This window comes from Schistocerca piceifrons, unplaced genomic scaffold (assembly GCF_021461385.2).
Source record: "Schistocerca piceifrons isolate TAMUIC-IGC-003096 unplaced genomic scaffold, iqSchPice1.1 HiC_scaffold_608, whole genome shotgun sequence".
NCBI classification, from domain to species: Eukaryota; Metazoa; Arthropoda; class Insecta; order Orthoptera; family Acrididae; genus Schistocerca; species Schistocerca piceifrons.
The window spans coordinates 126451-154254 of NW_025728849.1; the positions used below are offsets into that span (position 1 = coordinate 126451).

Consider the following 27804-nt stretch of genomic DNA (forward strand, 5'->3'; position numbering starts at 1 on the left):
ACGAGAAACATCTGCGAGACGGCCGTGGGCCTAACGGGCGTGTCCGAGACGCCGTTTGCGGCCAGTAGACCTGTGCAAAGGTGCGAAAACAGGGACACAAGGCACAGGAGGGTCGCCAAAGCATCCTTCTCTTCTAGCGACGAAAGATACATTTTTGTTTACAAGTTTGCAGTCGTACGCTGCTACAAAACAATAAGCAGCCCTGACGTATTTCAGAACATATCTGTCGGTTCATACCGTTTTGTTATCTTCAGGCACTTTTAAGAAATCTTCCTTGGCACATTCTTCTTCCAACTGAGGCCATTCATATCGTATGTTATGTTTATTACAGTCATTTATTTTCATTTTTTTTTTTTTTTCCTTCTGTGGAGTTTTGCACTGCTACGAAACAGTAGGTGGCCCTGACTCATTTCAGGTCACATCTGTCGATTCGTAGTGTTTCGTTATTTTCAAGGCATTCCTAGCACGTTGAAAATGCTTAAGGAAGCACGTTTGTCGCAAAAGAAAGGTAGTATGAAAAGAGGGCTGGCAGGGATAGCGGCGTAAAAAGGAGAAAATGAAGGGGAGCCAACAGCACCTTTTTTTTTTTTTTTTTTAAACGTATATAAACTTTTATTTACAATTTTTAACAATTACATATCTTTACATGAAATTGTATATTTTCTCGTTTTCAGTTCTGATTGTTCTTTTAGTAGTCTCTTGGCTTAGTTACAACACTTTTATTCACTGAGTGTCCTTTATATAAGTTTTTCCCTTCAATGTTTATGGTTTTTTATACATAAAAAAGAAACTGCATTACTTTGATTTTTTTTATAAATTGAATTTAAATTAATTTTAAGTTTTTTTTTTTTTTTTTTCCCCCGTGTGGTATTTGAATACACCTATTTTGGCATGTTCGCTATGTGTTTGCCAAAGGCTAAAGGAGAATATGGGCCAGAACATCTATGTGCATAAATGATGAATGGGGAAGTTATTTAGTGTACTGTGTGAGAGTGGACGCAACAGTTCCACGGAAAATTTGGGGCAGAGAAAGTCTAAAGTTAGAATTTTTGTAAATCGCAAAGGGGTATGCAACGTTTTGGCACATGATGCGCCGAACTTTATAAATGTATATAACTATATCTATACACACGGATACATCAAAGGAATAAACACAGACAAACACAAAAAAAACCTACAAAACAACAACAAAAAAAATGATTATAGAAGAGAGAGAGAGAGACAGAGAGAGAGAGAGAGAGAGAGAGAGAGAGAGGGGAAAAAAAAACGTACCTTGAATGGAGATGGCGAGAGTACACATTAATTACATGAAATACACTGTTTGACATTTCGCTGTTACCTTGGAACACGTCTTGTATCCTTTGCACTAAATTAAAAACTGATCATTTCCTTTTGCCTGCTTTATTTGGCTATTGGGCACTGGACACTGTATGGCTATGATTGGCACACGTCACTCTCACTTTGGCACTGCTACACGTACCCACTTTCACTCTGCGCGCATTTTCACAACACTTTCGCAATGCACCACTCTTGCCGTCGGGGCTTTGGAGGGATTGGTGGGCGAAGTCCTCAGCGACTGGGGTGTGGGTGTTGTGGGAGGGCGTCGGTCACGTCGTGTTGAAGGCGTCTCGGAAGGCGGCGTCCAGCGGGACCTGCAGGAAGTTCTGGAAGGTCTCTCGGTACTTGGAGCGTTGTTTGGCCCTCCTGTGTTCCTCCCACAGGTCCGTGAGGAACTGCGCCTTGTCGGTCTGCCGTTTCGTGACGATGGCGTGTGCCGTCATGGCGATGATCCACATTGTGGCCAGGCGTTTCGCTTTGGGGAAAGGCTTCGCGTCCGGGACAGTGACAGCTGAGACATGTATCGCCCTCTCGTCGGTTCTGTTGATGTGGGCGATCATTTTTCTCGCTGCCGCCCATATTTCCCCGCTCTCTCTGCAGCCAAAACGATGCTCGATGGTGTCGGTCTGGTTGCAGAGCTCGCAGTTTGGGGATTCCCGCATTTTTATGCGTGCCAGTTTTTCGTTTGTCGGCACTGTTTTGTGGATGATTTTATACCACGTGTCCCTGGCGTGCTCAGGAAGTGTCCGTTCCGAGACATTCTTCCAGACCTGTGGCCAGTCATGGTCTGGAAAACTCGTCTCTATTTTGGACTTTCTTGCCTTCCCCCTCAGAGCGCTGTAGATGTTCCTCGCCGTTCTTTGCTGTGGGTTGGCAACGACCGCGGTGATGTAACTCTTGTCGATTGCCATCTGTTTTATGTGCCGCAACTTGAATGGTATGTTCGTAGTGTCTACAGGAGCCTCTTCAGATTCAGGTTTATATTGGTTTATCAGGCTGGACGTTATACTGTTGTTGTTCTGGTTTGCCATTTTCATCGCACGGTGTAGAAGCAGTGCCGCGCATTTCGTCTTAACGTCAGTCAGACCAAGTCCGCCTTCGTCCCTTGACAGGAAACACGTCGCCTGGGAGACCTTGAAGATTTCCCGCCTCCACAGCAAGTAGTACGCCGCACTTCCTATCGCTCGCGCAATTTCCGTCGGAGCACATAGTATTTGCGCCATGTACCACGCTTTCGACAGGATTGTTTCGTTTACTAACTGCACTCTTTGGCTCAGCGTCAGGTTCCGGTTCGCGTGTATCCTCACGAGCCCTCTCGTTGTGTTCAAGACGCTGCGCCAGTTTTGTGCTGCCATTTTCAAAGGGCACTGCTGTAGTTCCACTCCGAGTGCCCTATGGTTGTTTGTCACTCGGTACCACTGTCTCGCTGGTCGCAGTCTGCCGTTGCCTATTGGTAGTAGCACTGTCTTCGTCGGATTCGTTTTGGCACCTGAAGCCTTTTCGAAGGATTCCATGATAGGCTGGATTATTCCTAGTTCTTCTTCGTTTTGGATGAATATGCCCATGTCGTCAGCATAGGCCGTGCATACGATGTTTGTTGCACCCATTGTGTATCCTCCGATTTCGGCTGTTAGTTTTCGTAGTAGTGGGTCGAGGGCTATTGTGAAAAGTGCCATCGATAATGGACATCCTTGCCTGACGGATCTTCCCAGTCTTATTGACTTGGAAGTCCATCCGTTTACTGTTATTTTTGAGGTGGCATTTGTAATGACGTTCTTGATTGTTCTTCCGAATTTTGGTCCGAATCCGAGGCGTGCGAGCACCCGGTGTTCCCAGGCGGTCACCCATCCAAGTACTAACCGGGCCCGATGTTGCTTAACTTCGGTGATCGGACGAGAACCGGTGTATTCAACATGGTATGGCCGTTGGCGCCCTTATACTGTAGCCGCACGACAGAAGACGCCTCTGCCTCTTCTCCCAACACACACAATCGCAGTTTTCGGTGACACATTTGACGCAGAGCACGTCCTTCCGCAACAGCTGGAGCCTCGAAGGCGGCGCCGAGTGCGCGTCCGGCGTCTCAGAGGCGTCTGCCGGACTGGCGGGCGCGCCGCGCCGCCACTTGCGTGAGACACGCGGCTGCTCGGTGCGCCGCCCGTCATTCGTTTCGCTTGGTGCGTGCGGCGTCCGACACTCGCGGGCGACGCATCTTGTTCCCGTTATCCGGCGGGGGGCTGTGCGGGGTGTAGCAGTGTCCTGCTGGAGGGCGCCCCCGGCAGCTTCCTCACCTGACACACGCCGCGCGGCTCGCGTCCAGGTATTTGCGTGATCTGTGCAGTGCATTCGCACCTCTCCCCTTCCGTCCCGACTTGTCCCGACTTTGCTCGACTGCCGCTCGCTGCCGCTCGGGTCGTGGCCCATATGACAGCACAAGCACGAGAAACATCTGCGAGACGGCCGTGGGCCTAACGGGCGTGTCCGAGACGCCGTTTGCGGCCAGTAGACCTGTGCAAAGGTGCGAAAACAGGGACACAAGGCACAGGAGGGTCGCCAAAGCATCCTTCTCTTCTAGCGACGAAAGATACATTTTTGTTTACAAGTTTGCAGTCGTACGCTGCTACAAAACAATAAGCAGCCCTGACGTATTTCAGAACATATCTGTCGGTTCATACCGTTTTGTTATCTTCAGGCACTTTTAAGAAATCTTCCTTGGCACATTCTTCTTCCAACTGAGGCCATTCATATCGTATGTTATGTTTATTACAGTCATTTATTTTCATTTTTTTTTTTTTTTTTCCTTCTGTGGAGTTTTGCACTGCTACGAAACAGTAGGTGGCCCTGACTCATTTCAGGTCACATCTGTCGATTCGTAGTGTTTCGTTATTTTCAAGGCATTCCTAGCACGTTGAAAATGCTTAAGGAAGCACGTTTGTCGCAAAAGAAAGGTAGTATGAAAAGAGGGCTGGCAGGGATAGCGGCGTAAAAAGGAGAAAATGAAGGGGAGCCAACAGCACCTTTTTTTTTTTTTTTTTTTAAACGTATATAAACTTTTATTTACAATTTTTAACAATTACATATCTTTACATGAAATTGTATATTTTCTCGTTTTCAGTTCTGATTGTTCTTTTAGTAGTCTCTTGGCTTAGTTACAACACTTTTATTCACTGAGTGTCCTTTATATAAGTTTTTCCCTTCAATGTTTATGGTTTTTTATACATAAAAAAGAAACTGCATTACTTTGATTTTTTTTATAAATTGAATTTAAATTAATTTTAAGTTTTTTTTTTTTTTCCCCCGTATGGTATTTGAATACACCTATTTTGGCATGTTCGCTATGTGTTTGCCAAAGGCTAAAGGAGAATATGGGCCAGAACATCTATGTGCATAAATGATGAATGGGGAAGTTATTTAGTGTACTGTGTGAGAGTGGACGCAACAGTTCCACGGAAAATTTGGGGCAGAGAAAGTCTAAAGTTAGAATTTTTGTAAATCGCAAAGGGGTATGCAACGTTTTGGCACATGATGCGCCGAACTTTATAAATGTATATAACTATATCTATACACACGGATACATCAAAGGAATAAACACAGACAAACACAAAAAAAACCTACAAAACAACAACAAAAAAAATGATTATAGAAGAGAGAGAGAGAGACAGAGAGAGAGAGAGAGAGAGAGAGAGAGAGAGAGAGAGGGGAAAAAAAAACGTACCTTGAATGGAGATGGCGAGAGTACACATTAATTACATGAAATACACTGTTTGACATTTCGCTGTTACCTTGGAACACGTCTTGTATCCTTTGCACTAAATTAAAAACTGATCATTTCCTTTTGCCTGCTTTATTTGGCTATTGGGCACTGGACACTGTATGGCTATGATTGGCACACGTCACTCTCACTTTGGCACTGCTACATGTACCCACTTTCACTCTGCGCGCATTTTCACAACACTTTCGCAATGCACCACTCTTGCCGTCGGGGCTTTGGAGGGATTGGTGGGCGAAGTCCTCAGCGACTGGGGTGTGGGTGTTGTGGGAGGGCGTCGGTCACGTCGTGTTGAAGGCGTCTCGGAAGGCGGCGTCCAGCGGGACCTGCAGGAAGTTCTGGAAGGTCTCTCGGTACTTGGAGCGTTGTTTGGCCCTCCTGTGTTCCTCCCACAGGTCCGTGAGGAACTGCGCCTTGTCGGTCTGCCGTTTCGTGACGATGGCGTGTGCCGTCATGGCGATGATCCACATTGTGGCCAGGCGTTTCGCTTTGGGGAAAGGCTTCGCGTCCGGGACAGTGACAGCTGAGACATGTATCGCCCTCTCGTCGGTTCTGTTGATGTGGGCGATCATTTTTCTCGCTGCCGCCCATATTTCCCCGCTCTCTCTGCAGCCAAAACGATGCTCGATGGTGTCGGTCTGGTTGCAGAGCTCGCAGTTTGGGGATTCCCGCATTTTTATGCGTGCCAGTTTTTCGTTTGTCGGCACTGTTTTGTGGATGATTTTATACCACGTGTCCCTGGCGTGCTCAGGAAGTGTCCGTTCCGAGACATTCTTCCAGACCTGTGGCCAGTCATGGTCTGGAAAACTCGTCTCTATTTTGGACTTTCTTGCCTTCCCCCTCAGAGCGCTGTAGATGTTCCTCGCCGTTCTTTGCTGTGGGTTGGCAACGACCGCGGTGATGTAACTCTTGTCGATTGCCATCTGTTTTATGTGCCGCAACTTGAATGGTATGTTCGTAGTGTCTACAGGAGCCTCTTCAGATTCAGGTTTATATTGGTTTATCAGGCTGGACGTTATACTGTTGTTGTTCTGGTTTGCCATTTTCATCGCACGGTGTAGAAGCAGTGCCGCGCATTTCGTCTTAACGTCAGTCAGACCAAGTCCGCCTTCGTCCCTTGACAGGAAACACGTCGCCTGGGAGACCTTGAAGATTTCCCGCCTCCACAGCAAGTAGTACGCCGCACTTCCTATCGCTCGCGCAATTTCCGTCGGAGCACATAGTATTTGCGCCATGTACCACGCTTTCGACAGGATTGTTTCGTTTACTAACTGCACTCTTTGGCTCAGCGTCAGGTTCCGGTTCGCGTGTATCCTCACGAGCCCTCTCGTTGTGTTCAAGACGCTGCGCCAGTTTTGTGCTGCCATTTTCAAAGGGCACTGCTGTAGTTCCACTCCGAGTGCCCTATGGTTGTTTGTCACTCGGTACCACTGTCTCGCTGGTCGCAGTCTGCCGTTGCCTGTTGGTAGTAGCACTGTCTTCGTCGGATTCGTTTTGGCACCTGAAGCCTTTTCGAAGGATTCCATGATAGGCTGGATTATTCCTAGTTCTTCTTCGTTTTGGATGAATATGCCCATGTCGTCAGCATAGGCCGTGCATACGATGTTTGTTGCACCCATTGTGTATCCTCCGATTTCGGCTGTTAGTTTTCGTAGTAGTGGGTCGAGGGCTATTGTGAAAAGTGCCATCGATAATGGACATCCTTGCCTGACGGATCTTCCCAGTCTTATTGACTTGGAAGTCCATCCGTTTACTGTTATTTTTGAGGTGGCATTTGTAATGACGTTCTTGATTGTTCTTCCGAATTTTGGTCCGAATCCGAGGCGTGCGAGCACCCGGTGTTCCCAGGCGGTCACCCATCCAAGTACTAACCGGGCCCGATGTTGCTTAACTTCGGTGATCGGACGAGAACCGGTGTATTCAACATGGTATGGCCGTTGGCGCCCTTATACTGTAGCCGCACGACAGAAGACGCCTCTGCCTCTTCTCCCAACACACACAATCGCAGTTTTCGGTGACACATTTGACGCAGAGCACGTCCTTCCGCAACAGCTGGAGCCTCGAAGGCGGCGCCGAGTGCGCGTCCGGCGTCTCAGAGGCGTCTGCCGGACTGGCGGGCGCGCCGCGCCGCCACTTGCGTGAGACACGCGGCTGCTCGGTGCGCCGCCCGTCATTCGTTTCGCTTGGTGCGTGCGGCGTCCGACACTCGCGGGCGACGCATCTTGTTCCCGTTATCCGGCGGGGGGCTGTGCGGGGTGTAGCAGTGTCCTGCTGGAGGGCGCCCCCGGCAGCTTCCTCACCTGACACACGCCGCGCGGCTCGCGTCCAGGTATTTGCGTGATCTGTGCAGTGCATTCGCACCTCTCCCCTTCCGTCCCGACTTGTCCCGACTTTGCTCGACTGCCGCTCGCTGCCGCTCGGGTCGTGGCCCATATGACAGCACAAGCACGAGAAACATCTGCGAGACGGCCGTGGGCCTAACGGGCGTGTCCGAGACGCCGTTTGCGGCCAGTAGACCTGTGCAAAGGTGCGAAAACAGGGACACAAGGCACAGGAGGGTCGCCAAAGCATCCTTCTCTTCTAGCGACGAAAGATACATTTTTGTTTACAAGTTTGCAGTCGTACGCTGCTACAAAACAATAAGCAGCCCTGACGTATTTCAGAACATATCTGTCGGTTCATACCGTTTTGTTATCTTCAGGCACTTTTAAGAAATCTTCCTTGGCACATTCTTCTTCCAACTGAGGCCATTCATATCGTATGTTATGTTTATTACAGTCATTTATTTTCTTTTTTTTTTTTTTTTCCTTCTGTGGAGTTTTGCACTGCTACGAAACAGTAGGTGGCCCTGACTCATTTCAGGTCACATCTGTCGATTCGTAGTGTTTCGTTATTTTCAAGGCATTCCTAGCACGTTGAAAATGCTTAAGGAAGCACGTTTGTCGCAAAAGAAAGGTAGTATGAAAAGAGGGCTGGCAGGGATAGCGGCGTAAAAAGGAGAAAATGAAGGGGAGCCAACAGCACCTTTTTTTTTTTTTTTTTTAAACGTATATAAACTTTTATTTACAATTTTTAACAATTACATATCTTTACATGAAATTGTATATTTTCTCGTTTTCAGTTCTGATTGTTCTTTTAGTAGTCTCTTGGCTTAGTTACAACACTTTTATTCACTGAGTGTCCTTTATATAAGTTTTTCCCTTCAATGTTTATGGTTTTTTATACATAAAAAAGAAACTGCATTACTTTGATTTTTTTTATAAATTGAATTTAAATTAATTTTAAGTTTTTTTTTTTTTTTTTCCCCCGTGTGGTATTTGAATACACCTATTTTGGCATGTTCGCTATGTGTTTGCCAAAGGCTAAAGGAGAATATGGGCCAGAACATCTATGTGCATAAATGATGAATGGGGAAGTTATTTAGTGTACTGTGTGAGAGTGGACGCAACAGTTCCACGGAAAATTTGGGGCAGAGAAAGTCTAAAGTTAGAATTTTTGTAAATCGCAAAGGGGTATGCAACGTTTTGGCACATGATGCGCCGAACTTTATAAATGTATATAACTATATCTATACACACGGATACATCAAAGGAATAAACACAGACAAACACAAAAAAAACCTACAAAACAACAACAAAAAAAATGATTATAGAAGAGAGAGAGAGAGAGAGAGAGGGGAAAAAAAAACGTACCTTGAATGGAGATGGCGAGAGTACACATTAATTACATGAAATACACTGTTTGACATTTCGCTGTTACCTTGGAACACGTCTTGTATCCTTTGCACTAAATTAAAAACTGATCATTTCCTTTTGCCTGCTTTATTTGGCTATTGGGCACTGGACACTGTATGGCTATGATTGGCACACGTCACTCTCACTTTGGCACTGCTACACGTACCCACTTTCACTCTGCGCGCATTTTCACAACACTTTCGCAATGCACCACTCTTGCCGTCGGGGCTTTGGAGGGATTGGTGGGCGAAGTCCTCAGCGACTGGGGTGTGGGTGTTGTGGGAGGGCGTCGGTCACGTCGTGTTGAAGGCGTCTCGGAAGGCGGCGTCCAGCGGGACCTGCAGGAAGTTCTGGAAGGTCTCTCGGTACTTGGAGCGTTGTTTGGCCCTCCTGTGTTCCTCCCACAGGTCCGTGAGGAACTGCGCCTTGTCGGTCTGCCGTTTCGTGACGATGGCGTGTGCCGTCATGGCGATGATCCACATTGTGGCCAGGCGTTTCGCTTTGGGGAAAGGCTTCGCGTCCGGGACAGTGACAGCTGAGACATGTATCGCCCTCTCGTCGGTTCTGTTGATGTGGGCGATCATTTTTCTCGCTGCCGCCCATATTTCCCCGCTCTCTCTGCAGCCAAAACGATGCTCGATGGTGTCGGTCTGGTTGCAGAGCTCGCAGTTTGGGGATTCCCGCATTTTTATGCGTGCCAGTTTTTCGTTTGTCGGCACTGTTTTGTGGATGATTTTATACCACGTGTCCCTGGCGTGCTCAGGAAGTGTCCGTTCCGAGACATTCTTCCAGACCTGTGGCCAGTCATGGTCTGGAAAACTCGTCTCTATTTTGGACTTTCTTGCCTTCCCCCTCAGAGCGCTGTAGATGTTCCTCGCCGTTCTTTGCTGTGGGTTGGCAACGACCGCGGTGATGTAACTCTTGTCGATTGCCATCTGTTTTATGTGCCGCAACTTGAATGGTATGTTCGTAGTGTCTACAGGAGCCTCTTCAGATTCAGGTTTATATTGGTTTATCAGGCTGGACGTTATACTGTTGTTGTTCTGGTTTGCCATTTTCATCGCACGGTGTAGAAGCAGTGCCGCGCATTTCGTCTTAACGTCAGTCAGACCAAGTCCGCCTTCGTCCCTTGACAGGAAACACGTCGCCTGGGAGACCTTGAAGATTTCCCGCCTCCACAGCAAGTAGTACGCCGCACTTCCTATCGCTCGCGCAATTTCCGTCGGAGCACATAGTATTTGCGCCATGTACCACGCTTTCGACAGGATTGTTTCGTTTACTAACTGCACTCTTTGGCTCAGCGTCAGGTTCCGGTTCGCGTGTATCCTCACGAGCCCTCTCGTTGTGTTCAAGACGCTGCGCCAGTTTTGTGCTGCCATTTTCAAAGGGCACTGCTGTAGTTCCACTCCGAGTGCCCTATGGTTGTTTGTCACTCGGTACCACTGTCTCGCTGGTCGCAGTCTGCCGTTGCCTATTGGTAGTAGCACTGTCTTCGTCGGATTCGTTTTGGCACCTGAAGCCTTTTCGAAGGATTCCATGATAGGCTGGATTATTCCTAGTTCTTCTTCGTTTTGGATGAATATGCCCATGTCGTCAGCATAGGCCGTGCATACGATGTTTGTTGCACCCATTGTGTATCCTCCGATTTCGGCTGTTAGTTTTCGTAGTAGTGGGTCGAGGGCTATTGTGAAAAGTGCCATCGATAATGGACATCCTTGCCTGACGGATCTTCCCAGTCTTATTGACTTGGAAGTCCATCCGTTTACTGTTATTTTTGAGGTGGCATTTGTAATGACGTTCTTGATTGTTCTTCCGAATTTTGGTCCGAATCCGAGGCGTGCGAGCACCCGGTGTTCCCAGGCGGTCACCCATCCAAGTACTAACCGGGCCCGATGTTGCTTAACTTCGGTGATCGGACGAGAACCGGTGTATTCAACATGGTATGGCCGTTGGCGCCCTTATACTGTAGCCGCACGACAGAAGACGCCTCTGCCTCTTCTCCCAACACACACAATCGCAGTTTTCGGTGACACATTTGACGCAGAGCACGTCCTTCCGCAACAGCTGGAGCCTCGAAGGCGGCGCCGAGTGCGCGTCCGGCGTCTCAGAGGCGTCTGCCGGACTGGCGGGCGCGCCGCGCCGCCACTTGCGTGAGACACGCGGCTGCTCGGTGCGCCGCCCGTCATTCGTTTCGCTTGGTGCGTGCGGCGTCCGACACTCGCGGGCGACGCATCTTGTTCCCGTTATCCGGCGGGGGGCTGTGCGGGGTGTAGCAGTGTCCTGCTGGAGGGCGCCCCCGGCAGCTTCCTCACCTGACACACGCCGCGCGGCTCGCGTCCAGGTATTTGCGTGATCTGTGCAGTGCATTCGCACCTCTCCCCTTCCGTCCCGACTTGTCCCGACTTTGCTCGACTGCCGCTCGCTGCCGCTCGGGTCGTGGCCCATATGACAGCACAAGCACGAGAAACATCTGCGAGACGGCCGTGGGCCTAACGGGCGTGTCCGAGACGCCGTTTGCGGCCAGTAGACCTGTGCAAAGGTGCGAAAACAGGGACACAAGGCACAGGAGGGTCGCCAAAGCATCCTTCTCTTCTAGCGACGAAAGATACATTTTTGTTTACAAGTTTGCAGTCGTACGCTGCTACAAAACAATAAGCAGCCCTGACGTATTTCAGAACATATCTGTCGGTTCATACCGTTTTGTTATCTTCAGGCACTTTTAAGAAATCTTCCTTGGCACATTCTTCTTCCAACTGAGGCCATTCATATCGTATGTTATGTTTATTACAGTCATTTATTTTCATTTTTTTTTTTTTTTTTTCCTTCTGTGGAGTTTTGCACTGCTACGAAACAGTAGGTGGCCCTGACTCATTTCAGGTCACATCTGTCGATTCGTAGTGTTTCGTTATTTTCAAGGCATTCCTAGCACGTTGAAAATGCTTAAGGAAGCACGTTTGTCGCAAAAGAAAGGTAGTATGAAAAGAGGGCTGGCAGGGATAGCGGCGTAAAAAGGAGAAAATGAAGGGGAGCCAACAGCACCTTTTTTTTTTTTTTTTTTTTTAAACGTATATAAACTTTTATTTACAATTTTTAACAATTACATATCTTTACATGAAATTGTATATTTTCTCGTTTTCAGTTCTGATTGTTCTTTTAGTAGTCTCTTGGCTTAGTTACAACACTTTTATTCACTGAGTGTCCTTTATATAAGTTTTTCCCTTCAATGTTTATGGTTTTTTATACATAAAAAAGAAACTGCATTACTTTGATTTTTTTTATAAATTGAATTTAAATTAATTTTAAGTTTTTTTTTTTTTTTCCCCCGTATGGTATTTGAATACACCTATTTTGGCATGTTCGCTATGTGTTTGCCAAAGGCTAAAGGAGAATATGGGCCAGAACATCTATGTGCATAAATGATGAATGGGGAAGTTATTTAGTGTACTGTGTGAGAGTGGACGCAACAGTTCCACGGAAAATTTGGGGCAGAGAAAGTCTAAAGTTAGAATTTTTGTAAATCGCAAAGGGGTATGCAACGTTTTGGCACATGATGCGCCGAACTTTATAAATGTATATAACTATATCTATACACACGGATACATCAAAGGAATAAACACAGACAAACACAAAAAAAACCTACAAAACAACAACAAAAAAAATGATTATAGAAGAGAGACAGAGAGACAGAGAGAGAGAGAGAGAGAGAGAGAGAGAGAGGGGAAAAAAAAACGTACCTTGAATGGAGATGGCGAGAGTACACATTAATTACATGAAATACACTGTTTGACATTTCGCTGTTACCTTGGAACACGTCTTGTATCCTTTGCACTAAATTAAAAACTGATCATTTCCTTTTGCCTGCTTTATTTGGCTATTGGGCACTGGACACTGTATGGCTATGATTGGCACACGTCACTCTCACTTTGGCACTGCTACATGTACCCACTTTCACTCTGCGCGCATTTTCACAACACTTTCGCAATGCACCACTCTTGCCGTCGGGGCTTTGGAGGGATTGGTGGGCGAAGTCCTCAGCGACTGGGGTGTGGGTGTTGTGGGAGGGCGTCGGTCACGTCGTGTTGAAGGCGTCTCGGAAGGCGGCGTCCAGCGGGACCTGCAGGAAGTTCTGGAAGGTCTCTCGGTACTTGGAGCGTTGTTTGGCCCTCCTGTGTTCCTCCCACAGGTCCGTGAGGAACTGCGCCTTGTCGGTCTGCCGTTTCGTGACGATGGCGTGTGCCGTCATGGCGATGATCCACATTGTGGCCAGGCGTTTCGCTTTGGGGAAAGGCTTCGCGTCCGGGACAGTGACAGCTGAGACATGTATCGCCCTCTCGTCGGTTCTGTTGATGTGGGCGATCATTTTTCTCGCTGCCGCCCATATTTCCCCGCTCTCTCTGCAGCCAAAACGATGCTCGATGGTGTCGGTCTGGTTGCAGAGCTCGCAGTTTGGGGATTCCCGCATTTTTATGCGTGCCAGTTTTTCGTTTGTCGGCACTGTTTTGTGGATGATTTTATACCACGTGTCCCTGGCGTGCTCAGGAAGTGTCCGTTCCGAGACATTCTTCCAGACCTGTGGCCAGTCATGGTCTGGAAAACTCGTCTCTATTTTGGACTTTCTTGCCTTCCCCCTCAGAGCGCTGTAGATGTTCCTCGCCGTTCTTTGCTGTGGGTTGGCAACGACCGCGGTGATGTAACTCTTGTCGATTGCCATCTGTTTTATGTGCCGCAACTTGAATGGTATGTTCGTAGTGTCTACAGGAGCCTCTTCAGATTCAGGTTTATATTGGTTTATCAGGCTGGACGTTATACTGTTGTTGTTCTGGTTTGCCATTTTCATCGCACGGTGTAGAAGCAGTGCCGCGCATTTCGTCTTAACGTCAGTCAGACCAAGTCCGCCTTCGTCCCTTGACAGGAAACACGTCGCCTGGGAGACCTTGAAGATTTCCCGCCTCCACAGCAAGTAGTACGCCGCACTTCCTATCGCTCGCGCAATTTCCGTCGGAGCACATAGTATTTGCGCCATGTACCACGCTTTCGACAGGATTGTTTCGTTTACTAACTGCACTCTTTGGCTCAGCGTCAGGTTCCGGTTCGCGTGTATCCTCACGAGCCCTCTCGTTGTGTTCAAGACGCTGCGCCAGTTTTGTGCTGCCATTTTCAAAGGGCACTGCTGTAGTTCCACTCCGAGTGCCCTATGGTTGTTTGTCACTCGGTACCACTGTCTCGCTGGTCGCAGTCTGCCGTTGCCTGTTGGTAGTAGCACTGTCTTCGTCGGATTCGTTTTGGCACCTGAAGCCTTTTCGAAGGATTCCATGATAGGCTGGATTATTCCTAGTTCTTCTTCGTTTTGGATGAATATGCCCATGTCGTCAGCATAGGCCGTGCATACGATGTTTGTTGCACCCATTGTGTATCCTCCGATTTCGGCTGTTAGTTTTCGTAGTAGTGGGTCGAGGGCTATTGTGAAAAGTGCCATCGATAATGGACATCCTTGCCTGACGGATCTTCCCAGTCTTATTGACTTGGAAGTCCATCCGTTTACTGTTATTTTTGAGGTGGCATTTGTAATGACGTTCTTGATTGTTCTTCCGAATTTTGGTCCGAATCCGAGGCGTGCGAGCACCCGGTGTTCCCAGGCGGTCACCCATCCAAGTACTAACCGGGCCCGATGTTGCTTAACTTCGGTGATCGGACGAGAACCGGTGTATTCAACATGGTATGGCCGTTGGCGCCCTTATACTGTAGCCGCACGACAGAAGACGCCTCTGCCTCTTCTCCCAACACACACAATCGCAGTTTTCGGTGACACATTTGACGCAGAGCACGTCCTTCCGCAACAGCTGGAGCCTCGAAGGCGGCGCCGAGTGCGCGTCCGGCGTCTCAGAGGCGTCTGCCGGACTGGCGGGCGCGCCGCGCCGCCACTTGCGTGAGACACGCGGCTGCTCGGTGCGCCGCCCGTCATTCGTTTCGCTTGGTGCGTGCGGCGTCCGACACTCGCGGGCGACGCATCTTGTTCCCGTTATCCGGCGGGGGGCTGTGCGGGGTGTAGCAGTGTCCTGCTGGAGGGCGCCCCCGGCAGCTTCCTCACCTGACACACGCCGCGCGGCTCGCGTCCAGGTATTTGCGTGATCTGTGCAGTGCATTCGCACCTCTCCCCTTCCGTCCCGACTTGTCCCGACTTTGCTCGACTGCCGCTCGCTGCCGCTCGGGTCGTGGCCCATATGACAGCACAAGCACGAGAAACATCTGCGAGACGGCCGTGGGCCTAACGGGCGTGTCCGAGACGCCGTTTGCGGCCAGTAGACCTGTGCAAAGGTGCGAAAACAGGGACACAAGGCACAGGAGGGTCGCCAAAGCATCCTTCTCTTCTAGCGACGAAAGATACATTTTTGTTTACAAGTTTGCAGTCGTACGCTGCTACAAAACAATAAGCAGCCCTGACGTATTTCAGAACATATCTGTCGGTTCATACCGTTTTGTTATCTTCAGGCACTTTTAAGAAATCTTCCTTGGCACATTCTTCTTCCAACTGAGGCCATTCATATCGTATGTTATGTTTATTACAGTCATTTATTTTCTTTTTTTTTTTTTTTTCCTTCTGTGGAGTTTTGCACTGCTACGAAACAGTAGGTGGCCCTGACTCATTTCAGGTCACATCTGTCGATTCGTAGTGTTTCGTTATTTTCAAGGCATTCCTAGCACGTTGAAAATGCTTAAGGAAGCACGTTTGTCGCAAAAGAAAGGTAGTATGAAAAGAGGGCTGGCAGGGATAGCGGCGTAAAAAGGAGAAAATGAAGGGGAGCCAACAGCACCTTTTTTTTTTTTTTTTTTTAAACGTATATAAACTTTTATTTACAATTTTTAACAATTACATATCTTTACATGAAATTGTATATTTTCTCGTTTTCAGTTCTGATTGTTCTTTTAGTAGTCTCTTGGCTTAGTTACAACACTTTTATTCACTGAGTGTCCTTTATATAAGTTTTTCCCTTCAATGTTTATGGTTTTTTATACATAAAAAAGAAACTGCATTACTTTGATTTTTTTTATAAATTGAATTTAAATTAATTTTAAGTTTTTTTTTTTTTTTTCCCCCGTATGGTATTTGAATACACCTATTTTGGCATGTTCGCTATGTGTTTGCCAAAGGCTAAAGGAGAATATGGGCCAGAACATCTATGTGCATAAATGATGAATGGGGAAGTTATTTAGTGTACTGTGTGAGAGTGGACGCAACAGTTCCACGGAAAATTTGGGGCAGAGAAAGTCTAAAGTTAGAATTTTTGTAAATCGCAAAGGGGTATGCAACGTTTTGGCACATGATGCGCCGAACTTTATAAATGTATATAACTATATCTATACACACGGATACATCAAAGGAATAAACACAGACAAACACAAAAAAAACCTACAAAACAACAACAAAAAAAATGATTATAGAAGAGAGAGAGAGAGACAGAGAGAGAGAGAGAGAGAGAGAGAGAGAGAGGGGAAAAAAAAACGTACCTTGAATGGAGATGGCGAGAGTACACATTAATTACATGAAATACACTGTTTGACATTTCGCTGTTACCTTGGAACACGTCTTGTATCCTTTGCACTAAATTAAAAACTGATCATTTCCTTTTGCCTGCTTTATTTGGCTATTGGGCACTGGACACTGTATGGCTATGATTGGCACACGTCACTCTCACTTTGGCACTGCTACACGTACCCACTTTCACTCTGCGCGCATTTTCACAACACTTTCGCAATGCACCACTCTTGCCGTCGGGGCTTTGGAGGGATTGGTGGGCGAAGTCCTCAGCGACTGGGGTGTGGGTGTTGTGGGAGGGCGTCGGTCACGTCGTGTTGAAGGCGTCTCGGAAGGCGGCGTCCAGCGGGACCTGCAGGAAGTTCTGGAAGGTCTCTCGGTACTTGGAGCGTTGTTTGGCCCTCCTGTGTTCCTCCCACAGGTCCGTGAGGAACTGCGCCTTGTCGGTCTGCCGTTTCGTGACGATGGCGTGTGCCGTCATGGCGATGATCCACATTGTGGCCAGGCGTTTCGCTTTGGGGAAAGGCTTCGCGTCCGGGACAGTGACAGCTGAGACATGTATCGCCCTCTCGTCGGTTCTGTTGATGTGGGCGATCATTTTTCTCGCTGCCGCCCATATTTCCCCGCTCTCTCTGCAGCCAAAACGATGCTCGATGGTGTCGGTCTGGTTGCAGAGCTCGCAGTTTGGGGATTCCCGCATTTTTATGCGTGCCAGTTTTTCGTTTGTCGGCACTGTTTTGTGGATGATTTTATACCACGTGTCCCTGGCGTGCTCAGGAAGTGTCCGTTCCGAGACATTCTTCCAGACCTGTGGCCAGTCATGGTCTGGAAAACTCGTCTCTATTTTGGACTTTCTTGCCTTCCCCCTCAGAGCGCTGTAGATGTTCCTCGCCGTTCTTTGCTGTGGGTTGGCAACGACCGCGGTGATGTAACTCTTGTCGATTGCCATCTGTTTTATGTGCCGCAACTTGAATGGTATGTTCGTAGTGTCTACAGGAGCCTCTTCAGATTCAGGTTTATATTGGTTTATCAGGCTGGACGTTATACTGTTGTTGTTCTGGTTTGCCATTTTCATCGCACGGTGTAGAAGCAGTGCCGCGCATTTCGTCTTAACGTCAGTCAGACCAAGTCCGCCTTCGTCCCTTGACAGGAAACACGTCGCCTGGGAGACCTTGAAGATTTCCCGCCTCCACAGCAAGTAGTACGCCGCACTTCCTATCGCTCGCGCAATTTCCGTCGGAGCACATAGTATTTGCGCCATGTACCACGCTTTCGACAGGATTGTTTCGTTTACTAACTGCACTCTTTGGCTCAGCGTCAGGTTCCGGTTCGCGTGTATCCTCACGAGCCCTCTCGTTGTGTTCAAGACGCTGCGCCAGTTTTGTGCTGCCATTTTCAAAGGGCACTGCTGTAGTTCCACTCCGAGTGCCCTATGGTTGTTTGTCACTCGGTACCACTGTCTCGCTGGTCGCAGTCTGCCGTTGCCTATTGGTAGTAGCACTGTCTTCGTCGGATTCGTTTTGGCACCTGAAGCCTTTTCGAAGGATTCCATGATAGGCTGGATTATTCCTAGTTCTTCTTCGTTTTGGATGAATATGCCCATGTCGTCAGCATAGGCCGTGCATACGATGTTTGTTGCACCCATTGTGTATCCTCCGATTTCGGCTGTTAGTTTTCGTAGTAGTGGGTCGAGGGCTATTGTGAAAAGTGCCATCGATAATGGACATCCTTGCCTGACGGATCTTCCCAGTCTTATTGACTTGGAAGTCCATCCGTTTACTGTTATTTTTGAGGTGGCATTTGTAATGACGTTCTTGATTGTTCTTCCGAATTTTGGTCCGAATCCGAGGCGTGCGAGCACCCGGTGTTCCCAGGCGGTCACCCATCCAAGTACTAACCGGGCCCGATGTTGCTTAACTTCGGTGATCGGACGAGAACCGGTGTATTCAACATGGTATGGCCGTTGGCGCCCTTATACTGTAGCCGCACGACAGAAGACGCCTCTGCCTCTTCTCCCAACACACACAATCGCAGTTTTCGGTGACACATTTGACGCAGAGCACGTCCTTCCGCAACAGCTGGAGCCTCGAAGGCGGCGCCGAGTGCGCGTCCGGCGTCTCAGAGGCGTCTGCCGGACTGGCGGGCGCGCCGCGCCGCCACTTGCGTGAGACACGCGGCTGCTCGGTGCGCCGCCCGTCATTCGTTTCGCTTGGTGCGTGCGGCGTCCGACACTCGCGGGCGACGCATCTTGTTCCCGTTATCCGGCGGGGGGCTGTGCGGGGTGTAGCAGTGTCCTGCTGGAGGGCGCCCCCGGCAGCTTCCTCACCTGACACACGCCGCGCGGCTCGCGTCCAGGTATTTGCGTGATCTGTGCAGTGCATTCGCACCTCTCCCCTTCCGTCCCGACTTGTCCCGACTTTGCTCGACTGCCGCTCGCTGCCGCTCGGGTCGTGGCCCATATGACAGCACAAGCACGAGAAACATCTGCGAGACGGCCGTGGGCCTAACGGGCGTGTCCGAGACGCCGTTTGCGGCCAGTAGACCTGTGCAAAGGTGCGAAAACAGGGACACAAGGCACAGGAGGGTCGCCAAAGCATCCTTCTCTTCTAGCGACGAAAGATACATTTTTGTTTACAAGTTTGCAGTCGTACGCTGCTACAAAACAATAAGCAGCCCTGACGTATTTCAGAACATATCTGTCGGTTCATACCGTTTTGTTATCTTCAGGCACTTTTAAGAAATCTTCCTTGGCACATTCTTCTTCCAACTGAGGCCATTCATATCGTATGTTATGTTTATTACAGTCATTTATTTTCATTTTTTTTTTTTTTTTTTCCTTCTGTGGAGTTTTGCACTGCTACGAAACAGTAGGTGGCCCTGACTCATTTCAGGTCACATCTGTCGATTCGTAGTGTTTCGTTATTTTCAAGGCATTCCTAGCACGTTGAAAATGCTTAAGGAAGCACGTTTGTCGCAAAAGAAAGGTAGTATGAAAAGAGGGCTGGCAGGGATAGCGGCGTAAAAAGGAGAAAATGAAGGGGAGCCAACAGCACCTTTTTTTTTTTTTTTTTTTAAACGTATATAAACTTTTATTTACAATTTTTAACAATTACATATCTTTACATGAAATTGTATATTTTCTCGTTTTCAGTTCTGATTGTTCTTTTAGTAGTCTCTTGGCTTAGTTACAACACTTTTATTCACTGAGTGTCCTTTATATAAGTTTTTCCCTTCAATGTTTATGGTTTTTTATACATAAAAAAGAAACTGCATTACTTTGATTTTTTTTATAAATTGAATTTAAATTAATTTTAAGTTTTTTTTTTTTTTTTCCCCCGTATGGTATTTGAATACACCTATTTTGGCATGTTCGCTATGTGTTTGCCAAAGGCTAAAGGAGAATATGGGCCAGAACATCTATGTGCATAAATGATGAATGGGGAAGTTATTTAGTGTACTGTGTGAGAGTGGACGCAACAGTTCCACGGAAAATTTGGGGCAGAGAAAGTCTAAAGTTAGAATTTTTGTAAATCGCAAAGGGGTATGCAACGTTTTGGCACATGATGCGCCGAACTTTATAAATGTATATAACTATATCTATACACACGGATACATCAAAGGAATAAACACAGACAAACACAAAAAAAACCTACAAAACAACAACAAAAAAAATGATTATAGAAGAGAGAGAGAGAGACAGAGAGAGAGAGAGAGAGAGAGAGAGAGAGAGAGAGGGGAAAAAAAAACGTACCTTGAATGGAGATGGCGAGAGTACACATTAATTACATGAAATACACTGTTTGACATTTCGCTGTTACCTTGGAACACGTCTTGTATCCTTTGCACTAAATTAAAAACTGATCATTTCCTTTTGCCTGCTTTATTTGGCTATTGGGCACTGGACACTGTATGGCTATGATTGGCACACGTCACTCTCACTTTGGCACTGCTACACGTACCCACTTTCACTCTGCGCGCATTTTCACAACACTTTCGCAATGCACCACTCTTGCCGTCGGGGCTTTGGAGGGATTGGTGGGCGAAGTCCTCAGCGACTGGGGTGTGGGTGTTGTGGGAGGGCGTCGGTCACGTCGTGTTGAAGGCGTCTCGGAAGGCGGCGTCCAGCGGGACCTGCAGGAAGTTCTGGAAGGTCTCTCGGTACTTGGAGCGTTGTTTGGCCCTCCTGTGTTCCTCCCACAGGTCCGTGAGGAACTGCGCCTTGTCGGTCTGCCGTTTCGTGACGATGGCGTGTGCCGTCATGGCGATGATCCACATTGTGGCCAGGCGTTTCGCTTTGGGGAAAGGCTTCGCGTCCGGGACAGTGACAGCTGAGACATGTATCGCCCTCTCGTCGGTTCTGTTGATGTGGGCGATCATTTTTCTCGCTGCCGCCCATATTTCCCCGCTCTCTCTGCAGCCAAAACGATGCTCGATGGTGTCGGTCTGGTTGCAGAGCTCGCAGTTTGGGGATTCCCGCATTTTTATGCGTGCCAGTTTTTCGTTTGTCGGCACTGTTTTGTGGATGATTTTATACCACGTGTCCCTGGCGTGCTCAGGAAGTGTCCGTTCCGAGACATTCTTCCAGACCTGTGGCCAGTCATGGTCTGGAAAACTCGTCTCTATTTTGGACTTTCTTGCCTTCCCCCTCAGAGCGCTGTAGATGTTCCTCGCCGTTCTTTGCTGTGGGTTGGCAACGACCGCGGTGATGTAACTCTTGTCGATTGCCATCTGTTTTATGTGCCGCAACTTGAATGGTATGTTCGTAGTGTCTACAGGAGCCTCTTCAGATTCAGGTTTATATTGGTTTATCAGGCTGGACGTTATACTGTTGTTGTTCTGGTTTGCCATTTTCATCGCACGGTGTAGAAGCAGTGCCGCGCATTTCGTCTTAACGTCAGTCAGACCAAGTCCGCCTTCGTCCCTTGACAGGAAACACGTCGCCTGGGAGACCTTGAAGATTTCCCGCCTCCACAGCAAGTAGTACGCCGCACTTCCTATCGCTCGCGCAATTTCCGTCGGAGCACATAGTATTTGCGCCATGTACCACGCTTTCGACAGGATTGTTTCGTTTACTAACTGCACTCTTTGGCTCAGCGTCAGGTTCCGGTTCGCGTGTATCCTCACGAGCCCTCTCGTTGTGTTCAAGACGCTGCGCCAGTTTTGTGCTGCCATTTTCAAAGGGCACTGCTGTAGTTCCACTCCGAGTGCCCTATGGTTGTTTGTCACTCGGTACCACTGTCTCGCTGGTCGCAGTCTGCCGTTGCCTATTGGTAGTAGCACTGTCTTCGTCGGATTCGTTTTGGCACCTGAAGCCTTTTCGAAGGATTCCATGATAGGCTGGATTATTCCTAGTTCTTCTTCGTTTTGGATGAATATGCCCATGTCGTCAGCATAGGCCGTGCATACGATGTTTGTTGCACCCATTGTGTATCCTCCGATTTCGGCTGTTAGTTTTCGTAGTAGTGGGTCGAGGGCTATTGTGAAAAGTGCCATCGATAATGGACATCCTTGCCTGACGGATCTTCCCAGTCTTATTGACTTGGAAGTCCATCCGTTTACTGTTATTTTTGAGGTGGCATTTGTAATGACGTTCTTGATTGTTCTTCCGAATTTTGGTCCGAATCCGAGGCGTGCGAGCACCCGGTGTTCCCAGGCGGTCACCCATCCAAGTACTAACCGGGCCCGATGTTGCTTAACTTCGGTGATCGGACGAGAACCGGTGTATTCAACATGGTATGGCCGTTGGCGCCCTTATACTGTAGCCGCACGACAGAAGACGCCTCTGCCTCTTCTCCCAACACACACAATCGCAGTTTTCGGTGACACATTTGACGCAGAGCACGTCCTTCCGCAACAGCTGGAGCCTCGAAGGCGGCGCCGAGTGCGCGTCCGGCGTCTCAGAGGCGTCTGCCGGACTGGCGGGCGCGCCGCGCCGCCACTTGCGTGAGACACGCGGCTGCTCGGTGCGCCGCCCGTCATTCGTTTCGCTTGGTGCGTGCGGCGTCCGACACTCGCGGGCGACGCATCTTGTTCCCGTTATCCGGCGGGGGGCTGTGCGGGGTGTAGCAGTGTCCTGCTGGAGGGCGCCCCCGGCAGCTTCCTCACCTGACACACGCCGCGCGGCTCGCGTCCAGGTATTTGCGTGATCTGTGCAGTGCATTCGCACCTCTCCCCTTCCGTCCCGACTTGTCCCGACTTTGCTCGACTGCCGCTCGCTGCCGCTCGGGTCGTGGCCCATATGACAGCACAAGCACGAGAAACATCTGCGAGACGGCCGTGGGCCTAACGGGCGTGTCCGAGACGCCGTTTGCGGCCAGTAGACCTGTGCAAAGGTGCGAAAACAGGGACACAAGGCACAGGAGGGTCGCCAAAGCATCCTTCTCTTCTAGCGACGAAAGATACATTTTTGTTTACAAGTTTGCAGTCGTACGCTGCTACAAAACAATAAGCAGCCCTGACGTATTTCAGAACATATCTGTCGGTTCATACCGTTTTGTTATCTTCAGGCACTTTTAAGAAATCTTCCTTGGCACATTCTTCTTCCAACTGAGGCCATTCATATCGTATGTTATGTTTATTACAGTCATTTATTTTCATTTTTTTTTTTTTTTTTCCTTCTGTGGAGTTTTGCACTGCTACGAAACAGTAGGTGGCCCTGACTCATTTCAGGTCACATCTGTCGATTCGTAGTGTTTCGTTATTTTCAAGGCATTCCTAGCACGTTGAAAATGCTTAAGGAAGCACGTTTGTCGCAAAAGAAAGGTAGTATGAAAAGAGGGCTGGCAGGGATAGCGGCGTAAAAAGGAGAAAATGAAGGGGAGCCAACAGCACCTTTTTTTTTTTTTTTTTTAAACGTATATAAACTTTTATTTACAATTTTTAACAATTACATATCTTTACATGAAATTGTATATTTTCTCGTTTTCAGTTCTGATTGTTCTTTTAGTAGTCTCTTGGCTTAGTTACAACACTTTTATTCACTGAGTGTCCTTTATATAAGTTTTTCCCTTCAATGTTTATGGTTTTTTATACATAAAAAAGAAACTGCATTACTTTGATTTTTTTTATAAATTGAATTTAAATTAATTTTAAGTTTTTTTTTTTTTTTCCCCCGTATGGTATTTGAATACACCTATTTTGGCATGTTCGCTATGTGTTTGCCAAAGGCTAAAGGAGAATATGGGCCAGAACATCTATGTGCATAAATGATGAATGGGGAAGTTATTTAGTGTACTGTGTGAGAGTGGACGCAACAGTTCCACGGAAAATTTGGGGCAGAGAAAGTCTAAAGTTAGAATTTTTGTAAATCGCAAAGGGGTATGCAACGTTTTGGCACATGATGCGCCGAACTTTATAAATGTATATAACTATATCTATACACACGGATACATCAAAGGAATAAACACAGACAAACACAAAAAAAACCTACAAAACAACAACAAAAAAAATGATTATAGAAGAGAGAGAGAGAGACAGAGAGAGAGAGAGAGAGAGAGAGAGAGAGAGGGGAAAAAAAAACGTACCTTGAATGGAGATGGCGAGAGTACACATTAATTACATGAAATACACTGTTTGACATTTCGCTGTTACCTTGGAACACGTCTTGTATCCTTTGCACTAAATTAAAAACTGATCATTTCCTTTTGCCTGCTTTATTTGGCTATTGGGCACTGGACACTGTATGGCTATGATTGGCACACGTCACTCTCACTTTGGCACTGCTACACGTACCCACTTTCACTCTGCGCGCATTTTCACAACACTTTCGCAATGCACCACTCTTGCCGTCGGGGCTTTGGAGGGATTGGTGGGCGAAGTCCTCAGCGACTGGGGTGTGGGTGTTGTGGGAGGGCGTCGGTCACGTCGTGTTGAAGGCGTCTCGGAAGGCGGCGTCCAGCGGGACCTGCAGGAAGTTCTGGAAGGTCTCTCGGTACTTGGAGCGTTGTTTGGCCCTCCTGTGTTCCTCCCACAGGTCCGTGAGGAACTGCGCCTTGTCGGTCTGCCGTTTCGTGACGATGGCGTGTGCCGTCATGGCGATGATCCACATTGTGGCCAGGCGTTTCGCTTTGGGGAAAGGCTTCGCGTCCGGGACAGTGACAGCTGAGACATGTATCGCCCTCTCGTCGGTTCTGTTGATGTGGGCGATCATTTTTCTCGCTGCCGCCCATATTTCCCCGCTCTCTCTGCAGCCAAAACGATGCTCGATGGTGTCGGTCTGGTTGCAGAGCTCGCAGTTTGGGGATTCCCGCATTTTTATGCGTGCCAGTTTTTCGTTTGTCGGCACTGTTTTGTGGATGATTTTATACCACGTGTCCCTGGCGTGCTCAGGAAGTGTCCGTTCCGAGACATTCTTCCAGACCTGTGGCCAGTCATGGTCTGGAAAACTCGTCTCTATTTTGGACTTTCTTGCCTTCCCCCTCAGAGCGCTGTAGATGTTCCTCGCCGTTCTTTGCTGTGGGTTGGCAACGACCGCGGTGATGTAACTCTTGTCGATTGCCATCTGTTTTATGTGCCGCAACTTGAATGGTATGTTCGTAGTGTCTACAGGAGCCTCTTCAGATTCAGGTTTATATTGGTTTATCAGGCTGGACGTTATACTGTTGTTGTTCTGGTTTGCCATTTTCATCGCACGGTGTAGAAGCAGTGCCGCGCATTTCGTATTAACGTCAGTCAGACCAAGTCCGCCTTCGTCCCTTGACAGGAAACACGTCGCCTGGGAGACCTTGAAGATTTCCCGCCTCCACAGCAAGTAGTACGCCGCACTTCCTATCGCTCGCGCAATTTCCGTCGGAGCACATAGTATTTGCGCCATGTACCACGCTTTCGACAGGATTGTTTCGTTTACTAACTGCACTCTTTGGCTCAGCGTCAGGTTCCGGTTCGCGTGTATCCTCACGAGCCCTCTCGTTGTGTTCAAGACGCTGCGCCAGTTTTGTGCTGCCATTTTCAAAGGGCACTGCTGTAGTTCCACTCCGAGTGCCCTATGGTTGTTTGTCACTCGGTACCACTGTCTCGCTGGTCGCAGTCTGCCGTTGCCTATTGGTAGTAGCACTGTCTTCGTCGGATTCGTTTTGGCACCTGAAGCCTTTTCGAAGGATTCCATGATAGGCTGGATTATTCCTAGTTCTTCTTCGTTTTGGATGAATATGCCCATGTCGTCAGCATAGGCCGTGCATACGATGTTTGTTGCACCCATTGTGTATCCTCCGATTTCGGCTGTTAGTTTTCGTAGTAGTGGGTCGAGGGCTATTGTGAAAAGTGCCATCGATAATGGACATCCTTGCCTGACGGATCTTCCCAGTCTTATTGACTTGGAAGTCCATCCGTTTACTGTTATTTTTGAGGTGGCATTTGTAATGACGTTCTTGATTGTTCTTCCGAATTTTGGTCCGAATCCGAGGCGTGCGAGCACCCGGTGTTCCCAGGCGGTCACCCATCCAAGTACTAACCGGGCCCGATGTTGCTTAACTTCGGTGATCGGACGAGAACCGGTGTATTCAACATGGTATGGCCGTTGGCGCCCTTATACTGTAGCCGCACGACAGAAGACGCCTCTGCCTCTTCTCCCAACACACACAATCGCAGTTTTCGGTGACACATTTGACGCAGAGCACGTCCTTCCGCAACAGCTGGAGCCTCGAAGGCGGCGCCGAGTGCGCGTCCGGCGTCTCAGAGGCGTCTGCCGGACTGGCGGGCGCGCCGCGCCGCCACTTGCGTGAGACACGCGGCTGCTCGGTGCGCCGCCCGTCATTCGTTTCGCTTGGTGCGTGCGGCGTCCGACACTCGCGGGCGACGCATCTTGTTCCCGTTATCCGGCGGGGGGCTGTGCGGGGTGTAGCAGTGTCCTGCTGGAGGGCGCCCCCGGCAGCTTCCTCACCTGACACACGCCGCGCGGCTCGCGTCCAGGTATTTGCGTGATCTGTGCAGTGCATTCGCACCTCTCCCCTTCCGTCCCGACTTGTCCCGACTTTGCTCGACTGCCGCTCGCTGCCGCTCGGGTCGTGGCCCATATGACAGCACAAGCACGAGAAACATCTGCGAGACGGCCGTGGGCCTAACGGGCGTGTCCGAGACGCCGTTTGCGGCCAGTAGACCTGTGCAAAGGTGCGAAAACAGGGACACAAGGCACAGGAGGGTCGCCAAAGCATCCTTCTCTTCTAGCGACGAAAGATACATTTTTGTTTACAAGTTTGCAGTCGTACGCTGCTACAAAACAATAAGCAGCCCTGACGTATTTCAGAACATATCTGTCGGTTCATACCGTTTTGTTATCTTCAGGCACTTTTAAGAAATCTTCCTTGGCACATTCTTCTTCCAACTGAGGCCATTCATATCGTATGTTATGTTTATTACAGTCATTTATTTTCATTTTTTTTTTTTTTTTCCTTCTGTGGAGTTTTGCACTGCTACGAAACAGTAGGTGGCCCTGACTCATTTCAGGTCACATCTGTCGATTCGTAGTGTTTCGTTATTTTCAAGGCATTCCTAGCACGTTGAAAATGCTTAAGGAAGCACGTTTGTCGCAAAAGAAAGGTAGTATGAAAAGAGGGCTGGCAGGGATAGCGGCGTAAAAAGGAGAAAATGAAGGGGAGCCAACAGCACCTTTTTTTTTTTTTTTTTAAACGTATATAAACTTTTATTTACAATTTTTAACAATTACATATCTTTACATGAAATTGTATATTTTCTCGTTTTCAGTTCTGATTGTTCTTTTAGTAGTCTCTTGGCTTAGTTACAACACTTTTATTCACTGAGTGTCCTTTATATAAGTTTTTCCCTTCAATGTTTATGGTTTTTTATACATAAAAAAGAAACTGCATTACTTTGATTTTTTTTATAAATTGAATTTAAATTAATTTTAAGTTTTTTTTTTTTTTCCCCCGTATGGTATTTGAATACACCTATTTTGGCATGTTCGCTATGTGTTTGCCAAAGGCTAAAGGAGAATATGGGCCAGAACATCTATGTGCATAAATGATGAATGGGGAAGTTATTTAGTGTACTGTGTGAGAGTGGACGCAACAGTTCCACGGAAAATTTGGGGCAGAGAAAGTCTAAAGTTAGAATTTTTGTAAATCGCAAAGGGGTATGCAACGTTTTGGCACATGATGCGCCGAACTTTATAAATGTATATAACTATATCTATACACACGGATACATCAAAGGAATAAACACAGACAAACACAAAAAAAACCTACAAAACAACAACAAAAAAAATGATTATAGAAGAGAGAGAGAGAGACAGAGAGAGAGAGAGAGAGAGAGAGAGAGAGAGGGGAAAAAAAAACGTACCTTGAATGGAGATGGCGAGAGTACACATTAATTACATGAAATACACTGTTTGACATTTCGCTGTTACCTTGGAACACGTCTTGTATCCTTTGCACTAAATTAAAAACTGATCATTTCCTTTTGCCTGCTTTATTTGGCTA

The 27804-nt window shown here is 48.0% G+C and overlaps 7 non-coding genes across 7 annotated transcripts; all 7 read right to left on the reverse strand.

Moving 5' to 3' along the window:
* Positions 1-3148: 3148 nt before the first annotated feature.
* LOC124762860 lies at positions 3149-3268 on the reverse strand. Its single transcript, XR_007012598.1, has one exon. It is a non-coding gene; the product is annotated as a 5S ribosomal RNA (ribosomal RNA).
* Positions 3269-6926: 3658 nt separating this feature from the next.
* On the reverse strand, positions 6927-7046 carry LOC124762861. The gene has a single exon (XR_007012599.1). It is a non-coding gene; the product is annotated as a 5S ribosomal RNA (ribosomal RNA).
* A 3626-nt stretch (positions 7047-10672) lies between these two features.
* LOC124762862 lies at positions 10673-10792 on the reverse strand. Its single transcript, XR_007012600.1, has one exon. It is a non-coding gene; the product is annotated as a 5S ribosomal RNA (ribosomal RNA).
* A 3656-nt stretch (positions 10793-14448) lies between these two features.
* LOC124762864 lies at positions 14449-14568 on the reverse strand. The gene has a single exon (XR_007012602.1). It is a non-coding gene; the product is annotated as a 5S ribosomal RNA (ribosomal RNA).
* A 3652-nt stretch (positions 14569-18220) lies between these two features.
* Positions 18221-18340, reverse strand: LOC124762865. Its single transcript, XR_007012603.1, has one exon. It is a non-coding gene; the product is annotated as a 5S ribosomal RNA (ribosomal RNA).
* Positions 18341-21999: 3659 nt separating this feature from the next.
* On the reverse strand, positions 22000-22119 carry LOC124762867. Its single transcript, XR_007012604.1, has one exon. It is a non-coding gene; the product is annotated as a 5S ribosomal RNA (ribosomal RNA).
* Positions 22120-25771: 3652 nt separating this feature from the next.
* LOC124762868 lies at positions 25772-25891 on the reverse strand. Its single transcript, XR_007012605.1, has one exon. It is a non-coding gene; the product is annotated as a 5S ribosomal RNA (ribosomal RNA).
* Positions 25892-27804: the final 1913 nt, after the last annotated feature.